At 47.6% G+C, this 26,779-nt stretch overlaps 1 protein-coding gene across 2 annotated transcripts in view; it reads left to right on the top strand.

The window, feature by feature from the left end:
• NEXMIF (neurite extension and migration factor) overlaps window positions 1-26,779 on the top strand; it is a 173,841-nt gene that overhangs the window by 90,915 nt on the left and 56,147 nt on the right. For both annotated transcript variants that reach the window (XM_087748385.1, XM_087748386.1), the window contains exon 2: window positions 24,493-24,627. The gene's annotated coding sequence lies outside the window, so the exon portion shown is untranslated. The remainder of the gene's footprint in view (window positions 1-24,492; window positions 24,628-26,779) is intronic.

The raw sequence follows: 26,779 nt of genomic DNA, 5'->3' as shown, positions 1-26,779 counted from the left end.
ATTAACTCCTGCTAGCTGTAGCTTGCTGATGACTGAAAATGATGTGAAGTTTCTTCCTTTGTGGTGACAACTTCTCTTAGTCTAAAGCAGGAAGGTAGTGATGTATTTTATTAAAACTTGAGCTCGAGTATTTCAGTTTGGTGCCTTTTCACTGTACTTTCTGATGTGCTAATTATAAAATCCTGGTCTGCATTACATCACATCCAGCCTCACTGCTTCATAGTATTTATAGGACTGCAGCTTCTTTTCCTCGGTTTTCATCAACTTAGAAAATTTGATGAAGGCCCTCGGTGGCAAAAAAAAACCACCAAACCCCCCGAAAAAACCCCTGCATGCATTTTTTACAAAGGCCATCAGCGATTACATCACTGGCATGTAGTTAGATTTCATTTTCCTTCTGTACTTAGTAAAACTCCAGAATGAATGCCCATGAGGAATTAAGCTATAAAGACTCTGGCGGAGGAAGTACGTTAAAAGCAATTAGCAGAAATTTAACAAAGTAGATGAAAATCAAATCTCGCTGCTCTCAGAATTTCCGACCCGGCGCTCTGCGGTCCCGGCGGTGGCGTTTCCAGGAGGAACGCGTGGTGCTGGGGAAGGGGGAGCTGCGCTGCCGGCAGCTCGCAGGGCTTTATCCTGGCTCCGGCGCGTTGGGAGCGGGCAAGGCCTGCGGCCCCGGGAGCCGGCGGAAATTCTGGGAAATGTCCGTTTTCACAGCCTTTTTGTTGGTTTTGTTTTCTTATGTTACTGTCGTGACAGTTCGTTTGGTGGAGATGCCAATTCCTGGCTGTCTTTGGTTTGGGGATTTTGGGGGGTTTTTTTGTTTCTCCTTTTTTCTTATTAAAGGTGAAGTAAAATGGGCAGATTGTCCTGCTTGGGGAGCAAAACCGAACAGCTGGTGTGGTTTTAGATCAGAAGAGGAGAAAGCAAGAGTAAACGAGCGCTTGGAGAGAGAGCGAGAGCAAACATTTAGGGGAAAACCCGTTTCACTTTATTCTGCAAACAAAATGGAAGCGTTAGCAAAAGCGGAGTGTCTGATCCACTGAGGACTGGGGTGATGGGCTTAATGCTTTTCAAAATAACCATTTAGAGTGTGCCCTCTTCCTGGTGTGCAAGTGAAACGCCGCTCCAGCTTCGGCGGTCTCTGAAAGAACGCTGAGGTGGAGGAGACTCTCGTTATTTCTGTAACAGCAATATAATGTAACCCATCTATTGTTATCAGCAGATACTGAACTGAAACACTCCTTGAAAGGAAACTGAGAATGAAAAGGACCGAGACGCAGCAAAATGCTTTGGCTCTGCGGAGTTCGGTGTGCCGGTGCCTGACCAGCCCCGGGGAGGAGGACGGGGAGCTGCAGAGGGGTGCTGCGCGTCCGCTGCAAAGCCGGGGGAGCCCTGGGGAAGGGACGGCCGAGAAGCAAAACCCGCCAGCTGAGCAGGGACCCGCTCGGAGTGGGTCATCTCCCACCCCCTGCCGTGGAGTGGCCGGGCTGCAGAAGGCGTGGGGTCTGGGGGCTGCAGGAGGCGGTGGGATTTAGGTCGCGGGCAATTAGGGGACTTGGCTGAGGTGGGGATTGCTGAGTGGGGATCTCTGCTGCTTGTTCCTGAGCTTGGGGTTGCGTCCTCACTCCAATGAGTCCACTCAGCGTTAGTGATGGGCTGAGTCCTGTCAATTTGTGACAGCTCTGAGGAAGATCGAGACCCTTGGATGGTTGTAGAGCTCCTACTCCCCAAATATCAGCGGGCAGCCAGGCACCAGGCTGCCCTGGACATGCACAGTGGTGTGGCACTAAGGTCATTTTAAGAAACAACTGGTAGAAGGAGGAGGGAGTTGTGGAGGCAAGGGGATGTCTTTGCACGACCTTGGAACTTGAACAGCCATGGTTCATGGTCATCCTTTGCTGTGACAGCACACAGAGTGGGTGCCGCTGCTTGGGGTACTGTGGTGGGAAGCTGGTCCAGCTGCAGGACACCCCAGGAGGGCAGGAGGGGTAGCCGTGAGCTGGCACTGCTGCCAAAAACGTGTTTGAACTGTGCTGCAAGGCTGGCGGGTCTGGCCACATCAGGGAGGGCTTCCAGGTGGGGTGAAGGAACAGGCAAAGCTGGGTTTTTCCCCAGCAGTCAAACAAATGCAAAAGTTTGGAAGCAAATTAACGTTTGATGCAGGTCAGCCATTGTACTCTGGCCTTTGGCAGATGCTCAGAAGAGCAAGGTTTAGTAGCATAGCCTTGCTCATAGAGCACCATCAGGATTCATCCTAGCCTTAGTGACTGGGGTCAGCTAAGGCACGGAAACGTCTCCAGGTACCACCCCTGTCGCTCAGGACTGTCGCACAACCTGCGACTGTGTCCTCTGGCGGGGGGCAGCGGGGAGGAACCACCGCACCTCCCGCACAGCCTCAGGTTAAACCTTAATGGGGACGCAACTGCTTATCGCCCCGATTTCTGCCACGAATCCTCGAACTCCCCGCTCTTCCCCCCCTGGTTTTCCTGGGTTGCCAGCGAGGACCGAGGCAGGGAAGCAAATTCTTCGCTTTATCCGTAGCTGGGCACAAAATCTGGGTACAATATGCAATGAAGTTGGCGAGCGTGCTATCAGGCAACTCAGTAGGTTTTTTTATGTTCTGCTAACCTGAAAGGTGGTCATCTTAAATGGCTTTCTTGCCCCTGAGCTCTTTATCATATTATTAATTACTTTAAAAGCTTGATTCCTTATATTGATAGGTATTAAAGAGCTCACCAGCATTAAATAACAAACTCCTCCATCTTCCTCCTCGCATCCAACCTGGCTCTTGAAGCAGCTCAGCGATTTATTCCTGTTTTATTTGAGAACACATGGGCAGAAAGGGAAGGTACGTGTTGCCCAGGATCTCGGTTTACACAGCGTAACGGTGCTGGAGTTGCAAAGAAACCAGCCCACGTGCGTGCCAGTTCTCCTTGCTCTCCCTACAAACTCTGGAGCCGAAAAATCATTTTCAAAACAATTCAAAATTTTCTTCGCAGCTGAGAAATGATTTTCAAAACCGCACCTCCTGGCAGACATCGGGGTTCTCAGCCTGGCTCCGAGCTGCTGCTGTTGAGCAGCCTTTCTCCAAAAACTCCTGATTTATGCGTATTGTGAGTTTAATGTAAAGGTGTCAGGTATCTCTGAAGAGAAATTAAGAGAATGTCAAAGGTAAAACTAAACAAAAGGGCAGACACAAAAAGGCTGTAAATGAGGTGGAAATTGCAGGCAAATAGACAATAGAAGAAAGTTTAAGTAGCAATTTGTTCTCCTTTGCACAAGGAAATGCACTTCATTTAAAAAAAAAAAAATTTCTTTCAGGAAGCTGCACTTCTAAATACAGAACTAAATATAAATATACCCTGGAGAAACCGAAACCGGTCATTGTGCGGCCCCTCCGAAGGTGTGCACAGGAAAACAAAAGTGAATATTGATTTGACGGAGTTAATCTGGTCTTAATAATTGTTTTATTTAAATATTCATTTTTCTCATTTGCATAACTTTTTTTTTGCTTCAGGCCGCCTCTCAGCACAGTACCTTTTTCCTCGGTCCTCATCCCTGAGCAGTGGTGGGCCAGGATCTCAGGGGTGTCCTGAGGCTGTGGCAACCAGCGGCTCCCAGAAGAGATCCTTCCCGCAAGTGCGGAGGCTGGGAAAGCCGTTGAGTTCTCAGCGGAAGATCATTTTCTCCTTGAAACAATGGCACGCCGTTTTTCTTACAACTTCGTTTGAGATAAAAGCAACGGGACTAAAAACCCGCGAGCTGAGAGCTGCTGCTGTATGTTGAAGGTTCTTGATGATGAGGATAGAGTGAGAGACAGATGCACGTTGAGGCAGCATTTCCAAAGCATTTGTCACAGTTTTTCAGGAAAAAAAGAGGAGGAGGAGAGACTTTTTTTGCTGGCTGTTCCAGTGTGATCATGCAAGTTCTCTTCCAGTTGTTAAATTCTGGAATTGGACTAGAAACCCTAGCTGAAGCAGGTCACCTCTGTCCCCTGGTGGCATGCCTGCCATCTACAATGGGATGCTCACGGCATCGTGAATTAACTCGGCACCGACAGAAAGCCACCTAAATCGGTAATCATCCAAGCGTGGCGAAGGTGGTTGCTTTTCCTGCAAAGAATTGCTGGATTAGATGAAATGCCCATCAAAACTGCAGCTGTGGGAGATTTGGAGGGTGTTACTAATTAAGGGATGTTTATATTTGGTTCGCATGCGGGTGGGAGAAGGAGGAACAATTTCTTCCTTCCTTTTTCCCCTTCTTAATCCCTGGCTGAGCCACACCAGGAGAGGTCCCGTCCTCCTGGGGACGGGCTCTGGTGGCACGGGCCTGCTCACAGGCAGAGCTGGCAAAGGTGCTGTGCTGGGGAGACCTGCTCCTTCCCCGGGGTGCCCGAGCCAGCAGAGCCACCGTGGTGCTGGCCCGCGATGCTGTGGCCAGCCGAGGAGAAAGGAGCATTTTTCCACGCGGGTTAGGAGGATGCAAAGCCGGCAAGCGCCTGGCGCCTGCCTCCGAAGCACGCTGCAGCGGAGGCTTCCAGCGCATGCCAAAACAAGAGAGTACGTGTCGATGAGTGTAGAGCTACACCCGCTTCGTTTCAGTCATCTCTTGAGTCGTTGTCTGGGACCTGGGCTTGGCCAGGGCCTTTCCAGTTTTTGCATCCCGGGGGCACGGTGTGGATCTGCTGCTGCCTCCCCACCAGCGCCCGCGTGCGCCGTTCTCTGTATGCATTTCTTTAATCTCACTCTTCTCAATGGGAAATTTGTGACTGCTTGCTCTTTATTGCTCCCAGCTCTAAAAATTTCATTGGGGTGATGTCTGTGACATGAGGGTTCCCCCTCACCTCCCATATCCGTGACTCCAGACCTCCCTAAATGTGTCCCTGGGACAAGTCCTCATCTTTCCATGGGGATTTTGTAGAATAGATTGCGTAGAGCTGGGGAATGCTGATAGACGCAAAATATTTCCGTGTAGCAGCACAGAGATCTTCTTGATGTAGGTGAGAAATAAGTAGCATAAACAAGGCTAACTTTTGCATTAAAAACAAAACCAGGGAAAATGCCGATATCCTCCCTCTCAAATAAAATAAAATTGAAAAAACCCAACAAATTCCACCTCATCTGTGTAATTGCATGAGCTTGAATATCCACGATTTCTTACGTGCCTGTGTAAAGCTTCAGGTGTTCTTTAAAGCTCAGATTGCTTTTTCATATGCGAATTAGCGATACATTTCTGTACTGCTTGTAAGAAATGATGCGGAATTTGTTTAAAAGATCTAATGAGTCCTGGGTTGGCTGCATCACATCAGGTCTCCGTGCTGCCTGGTACGCATCAGGCCCTGTTAAGTATGTCTGCATTTTTCTTCAAAAGATGCCGTAACCATCAAAGATACTTACTATAAATGATTCTGAATGTGTGGATTTTTTTTCTTTACAGCTATATCTGCATATCCAGGATATTAAAGGGAATGTGTTTTCCTTGAAGGAGATAGTTTGTATGTTGGAGTTCTTAGGACATGTGCAGAGCCCGTTTGTTTTATCTCAATTTATCTTATTTTACCCATTTGTGGTTTGTTGTTTGTTTGTTTGTTTGTTTTAAATGAAGTTTAACGCTAAAGCAATTTATAGAACTGGAATAATGCAAAGCTGAATCCTGAATGATGATAAATACTTTAAGGAGAAAGGATCCCATGTTGGTTTTCCGTAAGGAGCCCTTCCCCGCTGAGCAGGTCAGCTGGACGATGCTACCTGAAGCCGTGGCTAACCCAGGTGCTGCCTTTTCTTCTTCTCCAGATGAAAATCCCATCTTGTTATTGATGTGAGGATAAAGAGCAGATGCATACAGTAAAATACAGCTTATTAAACTGTGGGTTTGATTGGTTAATTACTTTCTCCGCATTAATAGAGGATCAGGGCTGCAACTGTCGTTTGCAGAATGCAGCAGGTTCTTTGCTGCTGCTGTAGAAGTGACTCTCAGTACAGTTCCTGCTTTGATTTACAAAATTGGATTTTAATCTCTTTGAAACCATTATGCTAAATCAATTTTTAACATAGCAGAACATGGAGGTACAAAGCCCCTCTTGTTCTCTAGTAGCTAACTCTTTGGATGAGTGAGCACCATATAAACAAGACTTAAACGGCATCTATGTGGAAGAGCTTTGCCAGTATGGAAATACAGTTTTGCTCTGTTACGACGATTAGCTCCTGTGGTGCGGACAAAGAAAATATAGGTAAAGCTGCGTTTGCTACTGCTGCTAAGAAAGCTGTGCTTTGGTAACGCAGCAATGCGCGGGAGAGGTGCAGCTCGGTACCTGCGTTGGTGGCTCGGGCTGCGGCAGCAGCCGGGGGGGATGAGAGAGGACTCCATCGCGGTATTTGGGTTTTTGGGTCGTCCCCCCCCCTCCTTAGCCCAGCTCCAGAGCTGTCAAGGCATCAGATGAATCACCCCTCTGATGTTTTGGATTTCTGGCAACAGTAGCAATTGGGCAATCATCCAAATCCAGCAAGAGCACTGATAGTAATGAATGGGAAGCTCATACGATTTCATATGGAAAGCAGGGCAGGAAGAGTTTTAAGATGACTTTGTATGCGCACATGTCTGCGTTTGTCCTTTATCTTCCTCTTCCTTTCCAAAATCCATGCTATCCTGCTATCTAGCTTGTAAATCAGTCTTACTGCAGGCGGGGGAGAGGACAAAACCCTTATGAAATACTACATGTAGATCCGAGCCGCAGTATTTCAGACTGCTCAAAACCTCTGAAAATTCAAGTTTTTTTAAACCCGTCCTTCGTGCCTAGTGCCGGTTTTGAGATGCCAATTTCATGTCCTGTTTGCAAACCTCGCCCAGCAGCTTCTGCCCTAAACTCTCCAGGGAAGAAAATCTGGAATAGATCTTTTATAGGCTTTATGACTTTTAATTAAAAACTTGGAGCATTGAGACCTTTCAGGAAATTTCACTGACACTTTTAACAGCCATGTCGCTGCATGTCGCTGAGCCTGACCCCATCATTGTTTTTCCTCTTTTCTGGAAATAACCTGGAAGATGCTGGTCTATTTTACTCGTTTTTCAAGTGAAAAAGGGCATGTGGCATGTTATACTTGGTCAAATTCACTCTTGTAAAACCCCAAAATAAGCATAAAAGTTAATTGCAAAACAGCTAGAGTTATGTAGGAAGATGAAGAGAAGATAAATTTCCTACTCCCTTAAAATCTCCTTTAGGAAAAAAAAAAAAGGCTGTTGCAAGATTTGGGCAATTTGCTACATAATAAGTCTCATTGCCTAAAAGCTGAGGATATTAGGGAAACAATGATCCAGAAATGAAGTAGTCGCGTTATCTGTATGCCACGGGTTAAATCCACGGCAGGCCTACGTTAGCTCTCAGTTTTTACAGTGTCAGTGTGCCATGCCTCTTGAGTTACGGCATGACAGTCGGTGTCGGCTGAAAGCAGAGAGCGTGAGCAACTAAAGCATCCCTTTGCACTTTGTTTTCTCTGCCTTGCCGCTGCAATTAGAAGGGACATTGCATTAATTTTTCTCCTTGTTAACCCAGGCAGTGCCATCATCTTGGGGGTGCTTGTGGTGGGTTAGGGTAGCTGAGAAGAAATGGCATGGTTTGAGGGGCTGGGAAAGGACAGCGAAGGCTGATGTCGGGTGTCAGCATTCAAAACAAGACTAAAGACTTTCTTTTTCTGGTGGCGAGGCTGCCAGTCTAAGTTAAGTTTATGGTGTAGTACAAAGAGTGTAAAACAAGTACAAGAGTATAAAACTGAGAATAATAGTGTTGACTCACGGAAACATAGTACTTAGATCTATGTTCCCATAATGTCATTAAACTATCAAGTAGTTCCTGCAGAAGATGGTCTCTTCCATCATGTTGAGCGTCCTCTGTCATGGATTTAGACCAGTTGGAGAAGACTCTCCTGCCTTTGGGTCTCCATGGGACAAGACCCCGGGGTCAGAACTGTGCTGCTGATGACCGGAGAGCTGGCTTGGACCACCCATGTGTGGTTCAGTGGTGGTGGTCCCAAAACACAGGGCTTGCCTCCTGAAATCCTGCTGAAATGCTTTTCCTTTAGCTCAGTCTTAAACTGGGTCCTGCCAACTCTTCCGTGTTTGGCTAAGGAGGTATTTGTAGATCTGCATGTGGCAGCGCAGGTGTAATGCGATGTACGGAGCGTGGGGACGTTAACCGGGGAGAGGTGCTCGGAGCAGGGTGGTCTCCAGGTCCAGCAGCTGCAGCAGCCAGGGCACCTGCAAGAAAATAGCAGAGGAGTAAATTTAAGAGAGGGAGTTGTCGGAAGAATGGACAGGATTGGGGCAAAGAGTCTGGGAAGGGATTTTGCCTTAACAAGTGAAATTTGGGTTCGGTCAAGCCAAACTGTGGTGGTGTGGATGGCAAGAGGAGAGCGACGGCAGGGCTGTTCGGTTGTCCCGTCCGTGGTATCGCACCAGTGTTGCCCGTTTCTGATTTAGTCTTTATTTCTGATTGTTGGGCTGTTCCTGCCTCTGCATACTCGCTTCCTTTTGAATAGCACCGTAATTGAGGTCCTCGGGGCTTTTGCTTTGTTGAAAAAACTTGGTTGTGGTCCCAATTTTAGGCCAAAATGGCAAGTTCCACTCCCTCCTAAGCGGCAGTGGTTTAACTTGAGGGTGAACAGATGAATTTGCTAATAATCTGTGATTATTCCATGCTAATCTTGCAGTTGTAGAGGATGGCTCCCGTTGACATTCAGCAGATGAGTTATTAATTATTTTCCTTTATATCGTCTGCCCTTCAGGCCAGATTTCTCAACACCTTTTGGTCTACGTTTGTTAGCTGTACTGTTCGACACTGATTAGTTCTTTATGTTCTCCTTTCCTGGTGTAGGCAATATTGTTAAGCATCCCCCCAAAAATGTCGCTTTCTTTTACATGGGTAACGGTTTTACCAGATAAATCACCACTGCCTGGTTGTTTTGCAGGCTGTGGGATGTGCGATGCCCTTTTGAGTAGGCAGCTCAGCTCCGGCTCCGGAGCAGACCGAGCTAAATCACAGGGTACGGCATGGCAGAGGGCTAGCACAAAAGCTCAGGGTGACAGGCAAACAGACGGGAACCACTGTAACCTTGCGGTATTGCTGGTGCTGGAATATAAAAAAAAATTTCAAAATGCTGCACTGAACTACTTTGTTATGAGCCAGAATCCCAAAATAACCACCTTTCAGTTGGTAAAATAAATTATAAAAGTCTTTCAGATCCAAATGTAATGGTTGGGCAAATTAATCCATTGTTGTATTGTTATAGTGCTCTAATCATATTTTTATATATCCCAGGAGTTGGAACTAAGAAGCATTTTGCTGTCATTGCAAACACAATAATAAGAATAGTCTTAACAAAGTGACGTGCACTAAGTTGACTTTCTGCAATACATTTCAGCGGAAATTACAGATGCTTTTTACATTTCATTATCATTAAGGTACAAATAACTTTCTTGTATTGAAAACCAGGCCTACTTTATCTGGTTTAATAATTATATTGAGGCTCATTATGAACACCTTGTTTGTAATTCTCGCTTTTCTTATTGAATTCGAAATGTGTTATTACAAAAGTATGTACTTTAACAGATGGAGTATATTATGGCAATGTTTAGTTCCAGTTGATCTTTTCTAAAGAACACGCTGAATGATCTTGGGCTAAATAGAACCAAGTCAACATCTAGCTTGATTCTTTACTACCAGCATTTTTCAGGCTGCTTGGAGGGGAGCAGAAACCAAGAAATGCCGTTGAATTGAGCGGGGCGGCTGGAAGAGTTGGGATGATGAAGACCTTGTGACGAGGAAGAGGTGTGGAAGCTGCATCGCAGGCAGGGGAGACTTCTCCAAGAAAATATCTTAGTTGATGTCAAGGTTGTCTCATTTGCCAGTGGGATATTGCTTTAATGGTGTTCTTTTTTCCTTTCCAGTTTACATAATGAGATCAAGCTAATTAAACCATGTCTAGCTCTGGGAAAAGATCAAAATGTGAGCTCTTTTTATTTCTTTTTATTAAAACCTTCACCCTGTAATGGAAGATTATAGGAAGTACTTTGCAACCAGCGCATCTTGCTCATCCCTGAAAAAAATCTAGCTCCTCTTTTTTACTGATACCTCCTTGGTTTTAATTGTTTTTTCTTCTAGTTGATCATGTTTCAGGAACTTGCGAAAGCTGCGTGCTTGACACGGCTGGGTAGATGAGGTAGAGGAGCAGTAATAAGCAGATGCAGTGAGGTGTTTTATGCAAAAGCCAGCAACAATAAAACCTACCAAGTGTCTTTTTCTGTGAAGTTGCGGAGTAGCTGCTGAGACCAGTTTATTCGACACATTTCTTCTTACATATCGCTGACTGACCGTTGCCATGTAGAGGCTCGAGGTCTTCGTGGACCTGAGAACATTTTTTTACAGCCTCCCCAAATTTGAAGATATTTTTTCCCATCCAATTTTGCTTTCCTCAAAAAAAAAGGGGGGGGGGGGGGGATGAAAATGCAGTGATTTTTATTGCAGGTTAAATGGAAATAAGGACTCGTTACACTTCAAGTTGTAACTGCAGTTCCAGATGTTGTAATGTGTTGGCACTAGCTGACCGTCACACACCTGTGGTTGCTGTCTTGTAGAGATACCGTGATTCAGCATCGGCAGTCCAGCCGCTGGCGTTGGCCGGGCAGCTTTTCCCCGCTCTGAGGTCACGGGTCGGAGTCCTCCCCTGGCGTGAACGCCTGCCCGCGTGCGTTGGTGGCATCGTCGTCGTCTTGCACGGTTAACACGGCTCTGCGTTTGGGCCATGTCGTGCGAGCTCCTCCCCAGCGCTCACCCTGCGAAGCCATTGACTGCAGCGATGGCAAGACTAGATGATGAGAGGCTTTGCAGGCTGATATTAAGGCAAGGAGCTATTGCCAATATTAATACATTACTGTATTAGATCGTGCTAATTATATTTTAAGCTGAAATGATTTCAGAAGGATTGAGAGGCAGTGAGGGCTCTCCCATGCCTTCTCCCCCTTGCAGAGGAGGCAAGGTTCAAGTATTATTTTCTCTTCCATAGGGGAGGAACAGCTGCGTCAGGGCTGGGAAGTAAGTTTACACTGATTGAGTTGAATTGCAGAGTGCCTTTTAGGTTGCATTCAAATCACGGCAATTTCGCTTCCCTCTGTGACAGAGCAAGGAGCTCTCCACTTTGATCGTTGATGTAGACTTGGAGAGAAGAGGGGGAAAAAAAGAGAAGGCAAGCTTTTGTTTCAGGCGTGTCGTGTTTTCCCCACCTGACAGCGTGTCAGCGGTAGCTGTGCTCTGCCAGCGTTACGCACCCTGCACAGAGCCCCCCGCCGAGCCTGGGGGGGATCGGGGCGTGCGGAGGGACCGGCTCGTGTCTCTCGTACGATCTTCCCGGCACCGAGCGCTGCGTCGGTAGCTGTGCCGTCTCCTGATGAATAAATTGGCTCCGTGTGGAAGCAGAGCTTGATCCGAAGCTAGCAGGGTTCAGCACAAGCCTCTCTTTGTGTTGATGGGTTTTAGATGAGGCCCTCTAAAGAAACTGTTTAGTGTTGGTTTTTTTTTTTTTTTCTGTGTAAGATCTTAAAATATATTAGGGTTAATGAAATCAGTGAAATTGGGAAGCGCTGCCTGTGACGGACAGATGGCCAAAAGCACTTGGAAGTACAAGTGGTTTTGCACCAGAAGGAGTGCCGGGATCTGGCTGATGGATGGCGCGCGCGGTGGGCATGGACCGGTGATGCAGGAGGAGGGAGCGCCCTGAGCTCCCGCCCGGCGGGGGCCATGCCGGTTTGCTCCACCTTAAGGTTCCCCTCCCGCTCTCACCCCGTTGTAATAAATTTCATCCCTTCCTTGGAGACAGCATTTGAGCTCCCAAGTAAAATTTCTTCTTTTAAATAAAACAGTCCTTGTCATAATTAGACATAGATGCGTGCTTTCTTTTCCCGTACAACTTCAGCAGCTAACTGAACGCACTTAATAATGTTTTTCGCTGTATTTCAGTGGTATGAATGTACATGAAAATTACGGCAAAGGCATCATTTTTTTAACAGCTGTGTTTAGTTGAATAACAGATTTAGAAAGTGCAGACTTTAATTAATCTGTGTTTTCTGCTGGGATTTCAGCACCATCTGATTTACTTTTCATGGCTGAAAAGTGTAATTGTAGTTTTTCCCTTTAGCTGCAAGTTTATCCTCCCAAGAAATTGATTTGGTTCTTCTTCTTCTTAAAGCAAGCTCAATATCAAACTAATGGTACCTGGTATGCAATAAAGATAATGCACTCACTCGGACTGCTGTGGGGTGGGGATGGAGAACAAAAATCTGTCGAACGGCAGGGTTTGCTCGAAGCGCTGCCTTTCCTCCTCCCTGCCTCGCCGTGTGTCGCAGCAAGCCCGGCTGCATCGGCCACCCAGCCCCGAAGGCAGGGTTGCAAGGGCTGCGTTTGCAGCAAGCGGCCCAAGTCCTATTCTGTACTCCAGGGTTGGGGCCGGTTAGTTGGCCAGAAGGTAAGGACGGGTGTTACTGGAGAAACCTCCGAGCAGGACAGCTTTTCCCTATGTTTAACCTAATTTTTTGTAGTTGGAATTACGGGAAGAAGACTCTCCCTCTCTGTGCTTGCTCTTCGTTGTAAAACCGTGTTTGTGTGAGACTGTTGCTGTAACTCTTCAGATGTTGCTCAAAAAAACTCTCTGCAGAAGGTGCTGGTGGATGCCTGGAGTTTACGTACGCCTGGGGTTTACGTACAGCAGCGGTGAAAGCGAAGTCGTGGGTTGGGGAACCGTGATGATAAATTGCGTTTATGATACACTGTTCATCACGCGTTACTCCATCCCAGTCGGGACGAATGGGAGTGTTGCAAACATGCGGAGAGCTTCAATGGTTCTTAATTGGGAATTTTCTTTAAAAAATCAGCCTGCCGTGGAAGCATATCCTTGTCCCTCCCTTACTTTTGCCCTGGGACGAGGTTCCCTAAGCTGAGAATGAAGCCTTGTGCCTGGAGCCCAGCACGGGGTGGGCAGAGTCGCTGAACCGAGTTGTTTCTCTTGGTGTCTGCCTGCTCCGGAGACTTTGCCGTGCCAACCCGCCTGTGCACCAGCCCTGCGGCTGGCGGCTCCCGCCTGCCAGCAGAGCTGCTTAGACCCTACGTGAACAGTGGTTTGCTTCCAGGAGCGCTTGTTCTGAGCTGGGGTAGGGGGGAGGAAGTTTTTTACAAACTAAGTGCATTCTTTGAAGAAGTCTGTGTAATATTAGTTACTGTCAGATGTACATTTCCCCCCCATTTTTATTTTATTCGGTGGCATGGGTTTTGATGTCTTAAGGGCTTTGTGTGCAAAGCCCACAACGTCTGAAGAGAAGCAGCGCATTTAGATTCAGAGTGCAATCTTAGGATGGCTGCTAATCTGAATAAGATAAAAAAAAATCTTGATGGGTTTTAAAACTTAATTTTAATTAAGGTTTTTTCTTTCATCTCACCAAAGCCCTGAATTCGCTCCTTCATTCTCCCACAAATATGAATAGTCCCCGCTATGTATAGGCGCTCTCACACGCACGGAGCTTCAGCAGAAGGGCCAAACCCAGACTCAGAAACACATGTGCCCGAAACGCTGGGGGAATTAGAGCAGGGTTTGTGCAAAATATAAAAAAAGGCCAGACTAACCAGCTGCCTGTACGGTAAGCTGGAGGATGCCGAAATTCCCCAGCGGAGTCCTGTGCTCTCCAGCTTTCTCTGTTGAAGAGCATGGGACCGGGGTAGCTGCTGTTACCGGCCTGGGGAGGTGTGGATTTGACACAGCGGTTTGCTGCTCTGTAGTGGCTTGTCTGTACGTTTCTGCCTTCTTTTGCTCTTGGATGCTTTCGCTCCATGCGCTGTGTCCCTGGAGGGGTGTGGGGACGATGCTTGGTTGGAGCTGGACACAGCAGGGGCTTGGAGGCAGGTCTCCCTGGCTGGGAGATGATGCTGAGAGCTACTCTGGGTGTCTTGGGTTTACAAGACAGTTGCTGGTGAGATTTCTGCTAAAACTGGCATATTCCCGCACAACATTTTGGCCTTGATGGATTAAATGTTATTCAACACAAGTTCTCTCAACAGGAATTTTTCTAATAGCTCCAGTCTGAAATACGGTCTCCTCGCCGTCGTGCGAGGTTTTTGCTCAGGCATCATTCGGTAAATGCTGGTGAGGACCCCTTGCTGGAAAGGCAATTGGGACTGCGGGTCCCATCCACCGCAGGGCAATCCGGGGCGCAGCCGTGCCTGCAGGCACGGGCTGACACGTTCCCTTCCCGCGGATGAACGAGCTCCAAGAGACCATTTGGAGAGGCTGTTCGGTGGGGTGACCCGCTCGCTGCAAAGTTTGGCCTAGGCACAGTGCCAGCCAGAAGCAAGGCTGACAAATAATCAGAAATCAAAGGAGCCACCTGCACGCCACGGGGAGCTGCTCACCGGGTGGTAAGCGAGCTTTGCCAGCGCTCATCGCCGAGCCTTGTTCTGCATCCCCGCTTCCCCGCGCGCCGGGGGAGGCGGCGCAGGAGGGGGTCGCTCCCTCCCCGGCCTTGTTGTGCCCTCGTTAGAGATTTTTTTTTAAAGGGATGCAAGGTGATATCGTGGCTGGACGAATGTGCCAGGACACTGCTTCGTCTGGGGGAGAACCAGGGGGGAAACGTTGAGAGCGATGGGGCTGGGCTGGAGCATCTTTGGGGATGCTGATACTGCGGCAGAGGAGAGGGGACAGCCTTGCCGAGCCGAGACTGTCACTGTGAAATTCCCTCTCTGAGCGGGGAGCGCTCCTTTGGCTGTGCGAACCCGTGGGCTGCATTGCTGACAAATAGCCGGGGAGGAAAATTAGGTCTTTTTAAGAGCATTTTTATCCTCTGCTGGTTGGTAAGAATGGACCCGGCGAGCGCGAGGGAGGGAGGCAGAGGGGTGGCGTGATATGCAGATGCCTGTGTCACATGCACACGCGCCGGCTGCGCTCCTCGATGTGTTTTCACCCAGCTCGGAGGCTGGCAGCTCACAATTCTTACTTCAGAGGGCAGATAGTATTTATTTTGGAGAGAGAGAGCGAACGTGAGATGTGTGTGCGCCTGTGTGCATGCGCGTAGTTGCTTGTTTTTTATGTCTAAGGAAGACATATTAAATCACACCCCCTCCAGCCCCTAGCCACCCTGTGCCTGTAACCCCCGGGAGGCTCTAGCCCAGCATATCCAATTTTTGGTCCCATCAGCCTTGATAGGATCTCTTTTAAACAGCTGGCAAAGGATAGTCACTCGCCTGCCATTCTTCCGAGGGTGTAAGAGGGGATTCGGAGGAGTCCCCCCTCTCCCCGATGTGCTGGCTGGAAGGGAAGGGGAGACCGGTCTCCAAAGCACGAGCAAAGCACTGGGAAAGGAAACTCGCGTGGGCCAAAAATGTAGGGTTTTTATAGCATACAAATGTTACCTATAGCTATTGATACACCCTTCTCAAAGGCTATTTATACCCTCTCTCTGCTTTTGTGCTGCTGGCTGGAGAATATTCTTATATTAGATGTTTTCAGCGGCGCAGGGATGTTCTCCAGCCGTCGCCCGAGCGCAGGAGCGTACGTTTCCAGCGCCGTTCCTGAAAGAAGAGGGCGATTCGTGGACTGTGGCCTCCGTGTTGCTTTTCATTTATTGTAGCGTAAAACGAGAAGCTGCCATTGGAACATGTTATTTTTCACGCTCACGTAAACAGTGGAGACCGCAGTCATGAGCGAAGGGCTGCGGGTGAAGCACCGGAGCGCTGCTCTAATTGGGATAGTTAATGCAGTTTGTCACTTCGGTGCCTGATGGTACCTTTGTCTCTTGTTAGAAGAGGTGATGGTGTTTGCAGGGTGGATTTCGTTTGCTGCTATCGGAGGAATGAGGTTGTGTTTAGCAGCTGTTGTTAACCCCAGGTAGCATCCCTCCCCTTGATGGTGATTACACCCGGGACGTAGCTGCTGACCGGCACGCTGCCGCCGTGCTCCGTCTTTGTAACGTCACGGCGACGGGGCTCTTCTTCCCCGCCACTGAGCTGGAGGTGATGCCGTTTCGTTTCCATCTATCCTCCTTCCATCGTACCAGTGTCGTGGCTCTGAAAGCCAGGTTTGCATCTTGGATGCCAGTCGTTGCAATGAAAGGAAGAAGAGGATGAATATTTTTATGCCCGATAATAATAGTGTTAATAAGAACAATCAGTTGACATAGCTGAAGGAGGTACCTCGTTGCATTGAAGGTCAGGAGTAAGTTTTTTTCCCCCCGTCTCCTGCATTGTGCAGTGGATCAGGAGCAGCGTAAGGTTATTTTATTGTTTCCAGGAGCGCTGGACCCAGCCACCCTGCTGGAGATCGTGGGCTTGGCTTGCTGCATCATTGATCCAGCCTGCTGTAGCAAATTCTTTATTCCTCTTAAATGTGGACTTGCACTTACAAAGCAAACAATCTTTAACGTTTCTGAGGCTGAAAGCGGCAAAAGTAGTGGCTTTTGTCATCGGGGATGCTGTCTTTGTTGATCACTCTGGGAATAATGTGTGAATCCAAGGGAACGTGCTATCCAACAAAGAGGGTTTGAGAGCGATTTTTTAAAAATAAAGGGGAAAAGGGAAAGGCTTGCAGCTTCCTGGGCACTGGGTAAATCAGCGCTGGCTCCCCCACGGTCGCTGCCGGTACACGGCACCCCTGTGACTGGGTTTGGGAGCTGAACGTGGGTTTCCCTGATTCACACCGTAAAGTTCCCAGTTCGGTCTCTACTGGCCGGCATCAGCGTGCCGAGTTTGTCGGCAGCCTCTTATACGGCGGTTTTGCAGTCGTGGATATTTGCTTATGAGAGATAAACAAAAATAACCGCATTGTCTTTCAAAAAAACGTCGTGTCCCATTAAAATACCAGCATCGCGGACGAGATTGGTTTTGTTTTTAGAAATGCTGAAGTAATGGCTTTTTGCGCGAGGCTTTTCCCCAGAGGAGTCTCCGGGAGCGCAGAGCGTGGTTTCGCTCGGTCTCTTGCGTTTGATTTTTTTGTCTTCCTGCAGTTGTGGTCTCTTCTTTTACTGCCCTTTGTTTGAACGGTGGTTTAGCGATGCTGCGTGGGACGCGGCGGGTCATGACTGCGCCTCGTGCTGCAGGTCTGCAGAGGGCGAGGTGCGGCGTCTGGGTGGCTCCTGAGCCTTTTCAACGCTGACGTGGTGGCGTGGATGGGACAGCTTTGATGCTGTTTTCGAATAGCATGAAATTGGGCACTCACCTCGCTCCGAGTTAGTGCTGGGACATGTCTACCTCCTGCAATTCAGCTGCTGAAAATGGAAATAACGACGCTACGCTATCACATTTTAGACTGAGAGTTTTTCCTATCCCGAGATGAACTTCCAAAGTTGCCCGCAAGTTTTCTGTGCCTCGGGCTCGCAGAGGCCGAGCCGTCGGATGCTGCCCGCGGGGAGATTCAGGCACGCGTGCACTCTTTGTGTATCCTCTACTTAGTTCTGTTTCCCTTGCTATTGTAGTTGTCTCTTTTGCAAGGACTACAATGAGAAGACGGCTTTCTTATCATTATTTTTTGCAGAAAGAGCCTTCCGACTCCTCCTGAACCCGCGAATGGATTTCTCAACCTCCAGCCATCCTAGGTGTAAATGAGATAGGAGAGGGGCTTTGCATGAATCCTGTCCGCCTGCCGGCAGCCCGCTGTCTGCCTGCTCAGTTCTGCATTTTTCTTCCAGAGCATGGATGATTTTTTTTTTTTTTTTTGCAAATGCCCACCCAATCTGTTGCTAATTATTGCCGCCGCCGAGCCGGCGCTGCTGTTTGCGTTGGAAGGTGCAGCCGTTGTGCAGCGCGAGGGGCAGGGACCCCCAAATTCCAAACAATCGTGATTTACTGTGCAGCTTGGGCAAAGTGCATTTGTTGCCTTGGAAACAAATAGCAGCAGTGAACAACTAAATGAAATTTATGGAATCAACTTCAATAAATCTTGATGATAAATGTGCAAAAACATACACAATTTGATGAAGATCTACAGTATGCAGATGTGAAGGATGATAGTAAGTTATATAACTGCTTCGGCTACGATTTTGGACTGCCACAGTCGTGTTCCTATAATACGGGCTTTTTTGTTGTTTCTGAGGAAGCTGTCTGTTTCTTTTCATAGATATGGCATTTAATTTTAATTTCCAGGGTATCTTTTAGTTTAATTGGCATGCTGGATGATTACAGTGTGTTGTTTTGTCTTTTTGCAAATCCTGATTCATATCTAACTCAGGATAAAAATAAAATTGAGAACTGTGGCAATCTAAGGGAGCAAAAAGTGCCGTGTCGCACGCCTCCAAGAAGGGTGCAAAATTTCACAAATTAATTAAAGCATTTATGTAGGACATCTCCCTAATTCCTTGTACGAGCTGTTGTGTTTTACAGGACGGGGACAGGTCAGTGATTTTGAAGTTACGGTGTAGCTCTGCGGCAGATTTTTTTCTCGTGTGGGAAGGTCTCTGTATTTACCTGTGCATAAGGAGAGGGTGGGTTTTTTGTATCACAACAAGTGATATTTTCTAAAATTGATATTTTTTGCTTCTGGTTTGACCTGTGGATCGATAAGGGTTTGGGAATATCAATGGACTTGTCTGGAGACTATGTTGTAAACCTTTAACACAGCCCTTAATACAATTTGATGTTTTTCCATTAGTTTCCTTACCTCTTCTCCTTACAGGGTCTTATTTTGAGGATTTTCTGCTGGGTCAGGAAGGACGGGGAACCTTTGTTTCTGCCTTTCGCGGGGCGCTGGGCCCCAGCTTCAGGCGGGGCCGGGCGGGTGGCAGCCGGCGGGGTCTGCGCGGGGCGGTGTCGCTCCCTGCCCCGCTGCGGTTTCTGCTGCAGCCGCCCCATCGGTCAACTGGGGGGGTCCCGTGGCTGGGACCCAAACCCACGCCCGGTCGGATGGGCAGGGGTATGGACATCATCATCTTTAGGAAAACGCCTCTCTATATCTTAAGGCAATTGCTCTGCAGAGGCATCTTTTTCCCCACTGTGCCCAATCGGTGCTTTGGTTTTGATGAATATTGGAGGTCTGCCAGGTGGACTGGTCATGTCTTAACCTTGGCCCTCCCTTTTCCTTCTCTTCTAAGCCTTTCATCTTCTTGGCTTACTCCTGGAATATGAGACTGTTTCTGAGAATAAAGACCCCGTGTCAGTGCTGTCCTCGGACTATCAGCAAGTAAACAAAAAGCAAGTTGTAACGCAGGATCCTGCTCCTGCCCCGGCGCGTGGTTTGCTGCCATTATTTCAGAGGCACCAGTTTTTCTTTGTTACTTGGATCTACCCAGATTCAGAGCCAAGCCCTTAAGTTGCTAAGTATCTTCCAGCCCGCAAAGTCAGCGCTTCACCATGTCAGCCGTAATATTTTGCACGGATTTAGAAAATCCCTACGCATGTGAAGTATCTAGTCTGCAAAACATCCCAGGTCTGCACCGGTACCGGAGTTTGCAAAGCGGCTCCGCAGAACCCAGCGCTTGCACGGAGATCATCGCCATGCATTTTAATTTCTTTGATGCTAGGCGTACTCATAACCTTGGCTGGGATCAAAATTCACGTTTCCCTTAGATCAAGGTGTGGAAGGCTGTAAACCTGAAGGGCTTCCTCCAGAAACCCTGTGCACGTGTGATGGTTTCTGAGCTGCGCTCTGATGTTTACAGAGCGCTGTAGCTCTTCCCATTAACATGCAACTGTATAAGACAGGTTGAACTCCATTAGGAGCTAAATTTAGTGACTCGCTAACTTCTTTTTGATATGTTTTTATAATTTCATTGTATTATGACACTTGGTTTTAAATTTGCATGAGTAAATGAGCCTCTCACTAAGTCAGGTAAAAAGATTTTTCACTTATCTACCATGAAGTAAGACATTAAAAAAACAGCGAGAGTAGAAAGCAATGTATCCCTGACATATTTCGTTTACATTTTTTTCAGCTGTGCTGACTGAACATTTCTAACTATTAATGATACAATAAAGCTGTTTGTACTGCTTTAAGAGGCTAAATAATTTCACGTTATGAAGACATTTTGTAATTAATTTAGTGTTTTGTGGGGGAACTGTAATTTTTGGAAAATAGAAATTTACATTCAATTACATTCACAATCTGAACTGTAAGATGCAGCGAGTGAAAACTGGCCTTTTACGGTTCACCTCAAAATAGTCAAGTCCACGGACGGGATTAACACTAGAGGACAACCTTAACTGGGATTTCCATAACTTGTTTAATAAGCTTGCTGCAGGATTGCTTAAAAATACCCGTTGGTCAGTGAAGCTCCTGCAGTTGAAGATCGGACCTCACGCCTTCATCCCTGCCGTCACAGGGAGTTCCACCAGCTTCTGTTTCACCGACATGGATGTACGGCCTTTTTTTTTTTTTTTTTTTTAAAGTATATCTGAACTTTTATTCAGGATAACCTTGGCAAGACCTGAGCAACTTTGAGATCTGCACTTCGAAGGTATTTCTCCCCTCTCCTTTCCTATCCGAGAAGAAGAGAGAGACCACCCAGGCTCCCGCTGCCGGTGGGGTCTGGGGGATGTATTCGGGGGGAGGCCGGCGTGGCGGTGGGGCAAGAGCACCCCTTTGTTTCGCTGGGCGTGAGCAGCAAGGAGATGGCACCGATGCTCCTGCGGTTCTGACCTGGGCTCTGCTGACGAGCTCCCGCGGAGGTGAAAGTCCCTCTGTTAATTACCCGGCGTTTGGGCTCTCCCCATCTGTTTTGACGTCACCATTTTTAATCTGTTTGTGTTATTGATTTTTTTTTTTTTCATTAATAGTGACAGATGCTTTTAATTAAAAAGAAAAGACAAAACAAAATCCCGAGTAAAACAAAAAGAGAATATTCTAATTTGGCGTGACATTATGAGGCAGAATGGCTCCTGGCATGCAAGGTATGGAAAAGGTCATCTTCCGCAGCTACAGCCTTTTGCAACGGTGGAATTAAGTTCAAACTCGGGCTGGTTTTGAAGTCTTAAGTCTCTCCGGGGATTCCTTTCATAACATCTTCGAACTGGATAACACTACAGTAAATGAAATACACTGCACTGGATTAAAGGGTTATTTCCCCTGTGTGTCAAGCTGACACAGAATACCAAACCTCAGGTTGCCTCCGAGTTGTCTCTATCTGCTGATACCCTCTCTGCTTTACATAACAGCTCTCGGAGTTTTTGCAGGGAAGTTTTGTGATTATGTATTCGGCTTCGCCGCTTGGTGAATGTGGAACAATTTTATGCAGCGAGGAACCAAAATAAAGCAACTAAATGGGAAGAAATTTAATGGGCTTAAAAACGTGAAGGAAGCGATGCAGGAAAGAGCGGAGCTGCCTCTTCAGGTCTATTATGCTGCTCTATAATTTATACTGAAATACAAAATATAGATCTCTCTGCATTGCCACTCATATGTTCAGCGGCACAGAGCTTGCAATAACAACAGGGTATGATATATGCTACTGTGCTCTTATCTGACTGTACCAACAGTTAAAATTTGTTAAGGATCATTTGCAATGTGTTTTGTTGTAGAACAAATGTTCGTTTTGACTTTGAACTTGGTGTATGCCATAGCTGGTGCAGATCGCGTTTAGCACCGGGTAACCAAACCACTGCCATCTGCACAGTGCCAGGGACCACCGTGGCTGAGCTCCAGAGCACGTCCCTCCGTCTCCGTCACTGGGGAAAAGACGAGTGGCTTTAAATATTGGAGCTCCGGCTCCGTCGTGATGGGGGTGTGCCTTGGTGGCGGGTCGCTCCTGGGCAAGGTGCCGCTTCGAGCTCGGGATGGCAAACCGCGGCAGGCGTGCATCGAACCCCCTCTGAAACCGCAGAAATTGATGCGGTTCTTTCTTTCCCCCACCAAAACGCTGATTAAAGACCACTCTGAAATTATGGGGAGCCTGTAAAACGCTAACTGGGCAGTAACTTTCTGACAATGAAAAAGGAGAAAACTGTTTCTTCTCCCTCCTGGCTTCCTCCCATTTTATTTTGTCCGAGGCGGCCCAAGGCTGGCTGGGTCGTGTGGAGAACTGGAGTTGTCTTGTAAAGTGTGTATATAAGATAAAATGCATCTTACGTATTCTTGATACATTTGGGTTTGGTAAAAATAGGGCACTGTGCTCCGTACGTCGGTGCGTACCTCTGGTTTCTGTTCTCTGTATTGAATCTATCTTCTGCCCCTATGGTTTAGGGTCCTCCCACACAGTGGTCTTCTCTGGATGTACTTGTGGATACCACTGGAAAAACCGCCACCAACTGCTGCTTCTCTCGGCCAACCCCTAAACCCTCTCCTGACAGCTTGCGGGGTGCGTGCTGCCCGTGCTGCCTGCTCTTCATGATGGGGAGAGGCTGCCTTTCCTCTCCCCGGGCATGCTCCTGCTCCACTGGGTTCATTAGAAATTGCAAACATGGTTTGTCTCCGTTAGCTTTTGGGATCAGGTGCAGTCTGGCCGGGACCCGCACGCTGACTTTGGGCTCCGTGGAAGTTGTTCCAGCAGGAGCTGGGTGTGCTGGCAGGGCTTTCTGCTGGCGTGCTCCTCGAGGAGGTGTCTCTACAGGCATCGGGTTCCTCTGTTTCCAAGTGTTATTCACATATAAACACCCACACACATTAAGAACATGTGGGAAATGATAGTTTCGGGTTTCTGCTGTCCATGAGTAATTCCAATCAACGACATTTTTAGATTTACCTCTTCCTGAACAATCTGGGAGGAGAAGCAAGGGCAGGGAATTTGCACGTGCTGCTTTTCTGGGTTGGCTGGAGGTATCCGCACGCTCCCGCGCTCCGAGGCAGTCCGCGTCTTTCCAGGAGGTCTGAATCTCTCTGGAAAAGCTGGGACATATTGAAAACATGCTCAGGGCTGTAGCACTTCCTCCAGATTATTTCTTCAAGTATTTAAAAATATATTTTATAACACTAAAATAAATGTTAATGAGTCTGCATTGCTTACGGCTAACAATAGTATTTCTATTTAAATACAACAGCCTAGCAGGGTGTTCGGCGGTGGAGGAGCTGGATGAGGAGACCTGGCTTTTTGTTTCTGACTTGGTCCTTGATGTCTTGAGCAGTTTTTTTCTCTTGTGCTTTACTTTCCCCCTTCTGCTAAATAGCAATGAATAGCTTTCTTTGTTAAAGCGCCTAGGATTTATCACAGGCCACTGGGCAAGTGTTAAATACTGAGCTGGTTATAAAAAGTGTTATTTAGTATTATGTTTATACCTCTTCAATGTTAACATGTATTTTTATATACTACTTGTGGTGACCTTTGAGCTTTTCCAACCAAATAAGGACAGTCCTTGACTCAGGTTGTTTGGTTTTTGGTTTTTTTTCCACTAGCAGCCATGGCATCTTCTAGCTAATTTTGTATATATACTCTTTTTTGGGGGTGCTTTCAGTGTTGGGGCTGGGGCTCACGGTGCTGGAGATGCCAGTTGCATACAGACGATGGGAGAGTTGTCATGAGAAAAACAACAACGGGGAAGTCGGTTCCTCTTGTGTTCGTTCTTTTTTTCCCATTCCTTACAATGAAATGATATTTTAAGGATCTCAACCTGCCACGTTGAATGGGCAGTGGTTTGGGGAGGCAAGCGGAGGGGAGGTAGCCCAAGGTGCTTCACCTGATGAGTTGGCAGCCTTAAAGAGCCTTGCACGGGAGCGGGGCACGGAGTCGGCGGGGGGAGAGGGGTGGGAGTGGATTGGGATGGCAGGAATTCAACCTTGGCATTGTGTCAAAGGCACCGAGCCCTTCTCCGAGCAGCTGCGTACCCCGTGACTGCGGGAAGCCAAATGGTTTGTTTGTGTGTTTACATGGATATGTGGGTCTGTGTAGGGGAAAACCACTTAGCAGAAATTCTGCTATTAAAGCAGATGGTGGGAGATTAATCTGGTTTTTAGGGGGAGTACTTGCTGGTACAGCGACCAAATTATTAATTCCTTCCTGTGCTAGGCGTCCTTTCATCGTTACAGGGTATGGGTGGCTTGTGTTTCCCGAAACTCTCGGCTCCTTCCTTGCTTTCTCAAAAGCAGTTGAGCTGATGTAGTATTTTGGGAAGCAAAAGAGCGTTTGTCAGGTTTTGCTGCTGCGGTTTTGCTACCCGTGCTCCTTCCGCGCTGTCCTCTGCTCAAGCCCTTTCCAGGAGCTCCCACGGAGCCTCGGCCCATTTCAGTCTCGCAGGCAGCCCGGTTTGGGCAGCTGCCCCGTGGCCTGCCTGCCCTCCTGCAAACCAGGGGAAGCCCCTTCGCTGCTGTTCAAATGCTGGTTGTTATGCTAGATTTGTTTTTTTTCCTTCCATTTTAGAAATTGCTCTTTTTTTTCCCCCCTGCCGTATCACTGACAGCTGCATTCTCCTTGACAGTTGTGATATTTGTATGTGTGCATAAAAACAGTAGGAAGCATTTATGTTGGTGTCACTAATTTAATTTAATTTAATCTGATATGTAGGTATAGAGAGGACTGTTCTGCACTAAAGTGCTTCTCTTTATTTTACAGTCTCCATCGTCATCAAATACAGCTCCTTTCATTCTCCTCTTCCATTCACCTACCCAAAGACCAAATCTGGAAATAGTAACCAAAAGAGAAGCCCACGTCGTACACAAAGCAGGGAAAGGTTGAAATAATTTAAGGGTAAGTAATTCTTTTTTGCCCTTATTCTAACTTGAAGCTTCATGTGTAAAGCTACAATAGTAAGTGCAAGGCTGTATAAAGAAGCTGTTAAGCATACACACAGCTGCTTTATGTGCAAAGTGGAAAAAATGACTGAAATGCTGATTTGGTGATGAAAGAAAGGTGTAAGAGCACCTTTTGCAGGTGAGAAAGTGCCCGACGGGCAGCGTGCTGGGAGTTTGGAGTGTTGGCACTGTTTCTTCTCGCCCTGGTTTGATCTGTGCTTGTGCCTGGGTGAAGGCGGTGGTTCCGCACAGGCGTGCCGTCGTGGGCTTTCCATGGGTTTGGCTGATCCGAAAGAGCTTTCCAGTTGAGAAGGAGCTGGGAGTTCGGCGTCTCCTGCTATTGAAGAGCTCTTTTGTCATTTCCTTCTCTTTTTTTGCCACTTAAAACCTTGCTCAGCTGTGGTAGCGAGCTACGGGTGATCTGTTGGCGCGGTGCAGGATGTTTTGGCTTGCCGGGGCTTTCTGCAGTCCCCTTGGTTTTGTGGGCTCGGCGAGCTTTTCCTGGAGAGCAACCTGGCGGTGCCTGCGCCAGGATTTTCCGAAGGAAAGCGTTGATGGGGGCTGGAGGAGGGACAAACCCGAACGGCAGAGTGAGGAGGGCCTCTCGGTGGAAACGTTTGCCTTGAGGCTTTTCTTTTGCTGCGAGGGTGGCGAATAAGATAGGAGGAGATATAAAATCAGCTTTTGTGAAATTCAGAACTCTGGCTGAAGCATTAGTAATCTCCAAATGTTAGGGAATGCGTTTTGCCACCCTAGTCCCAGATCTGTGCCTGCATATATTGCATTTCCACACATGTTCTTTCGTAGATGGACAGGATATGCATTCGCTTACATTTGAGAACTTAGCTTTAAACATCTGGGTTTTCTGGTTTATTGCTGCCTTTTTTTTTTTTTTTTTACCCCTGCAATGTTTGTTCATGCAAAATTCATATCTGGGAAGGGCATCTTAAATCCCTGCTTCTGAGTCAAAAAGGGAAAGTATGGAAGTGAAAAGAGAGATTGTATCATTTAAGAAATATGATTCATGAATTAATCCTCGTCTGCTACACCATCTGTGGCATGTGTTTCAATACAAAAATCCTGTTTTTATATCTCTTTAAAAAGCTTTCTTCTTGCTGGCTGCCTGAGTTTTCTGCAACGCTAATGGGGGATTAGCTTCATTTTGGGGAGAGAGCGGTCATTTTTATTCACAGCCTGGGCAGGGGGTCTGTGTCCAAAGCCGTAGGTCATCGAGGGGGACGCAGAGCCCGTTTTTTCGGGGGGGTGCCGGCTCTCTGTGTAATGCTGTGAGCCTGACTTGCAGGCAAAGCCTGTATGCGCCTGCTTTTGGCACTGGGAGCGTGGCTGGGTCTCCCGCCGCCGTGGCAGGGATGGGCAGCGATGGGCAGGAGTTGCAGGCAGCTGTCTAGATCGTTTTGCACAGAAGTGGAAAATAAGCGGTTGTTTCTAAACGTGGACCAGCAGGATATATTGTACTTGGTGCTCCGGAAAATAAAGGATTGAAGCAGTCCCCATCCTCCGGTTCCTAGTAGTGTTTTTCTGATCTTTTTGTAGATATGGATACAGAGAAAGGGGGGTTGCCCATCATTACCCCAAAGAGAAGCTGCTATGCTTTGTGCCTTCATGAGAAATGGGGAATGAAGGGGCACTGGTGTATTTTGGGGGGGACTGGAAAAGGGTCTCCTTTTTCTAATTTGATTCCTTGAATTGTTCTCCAGCTTTTTACAGGGAATAACTTTCCTTTTTAAACCTATTTTTAAGGTTTCTATTCCTTAAGCAGTACGCCTGGTTTGCTGCTGGAGTCAGACCCGAGATGTGTGAGCCTTGTTCCTCCTTCATAGACGGGGTCCCCGAGCAGGACAGCGTTTCAGCACAGGCATCCATCATCGATCCCTCTCCTGGGCTGATCCCTTTCCTGGACCAGGGCGCCCTGCTGCCTGGCATTGCCCCATCAGTTTTCTCCTCTCCTTCACGTGGGACACTGGTAAAAGCTTGAGTGTTTTTCTCTTTGTTCTGGAGGAGGATCCCAAGGTGCGGGAGATGGTGGATGGCTGTTGCCCTTACCGCGGCTCGTGGTAGCCTCGGCCCGTGGCACGGTGATGCACCTG

This window comes from Nipponia nippon, unplaced genomic scaffold (assembly GCF_047370975.1).
Source record: "Nipponia nippon isolate SJK-2023a ecotype South Korea unplaced genomic scaffold, ASM4737097v1 scaffold_12, whole genome shotgun sequence".
Taxonomy (NCBI): domain Eukaryota; kingdom Metazoa; phylum Chordata; class Aves; order Pelecaniformes; family Threskiornithidae; genus Nipponia; species Nipponia nippon.
The sequence above is the reverse complement of the archived record's forward strand: the minus strand, read 5'-3'. Positions and strand labels throughout refer to the sequence as shown.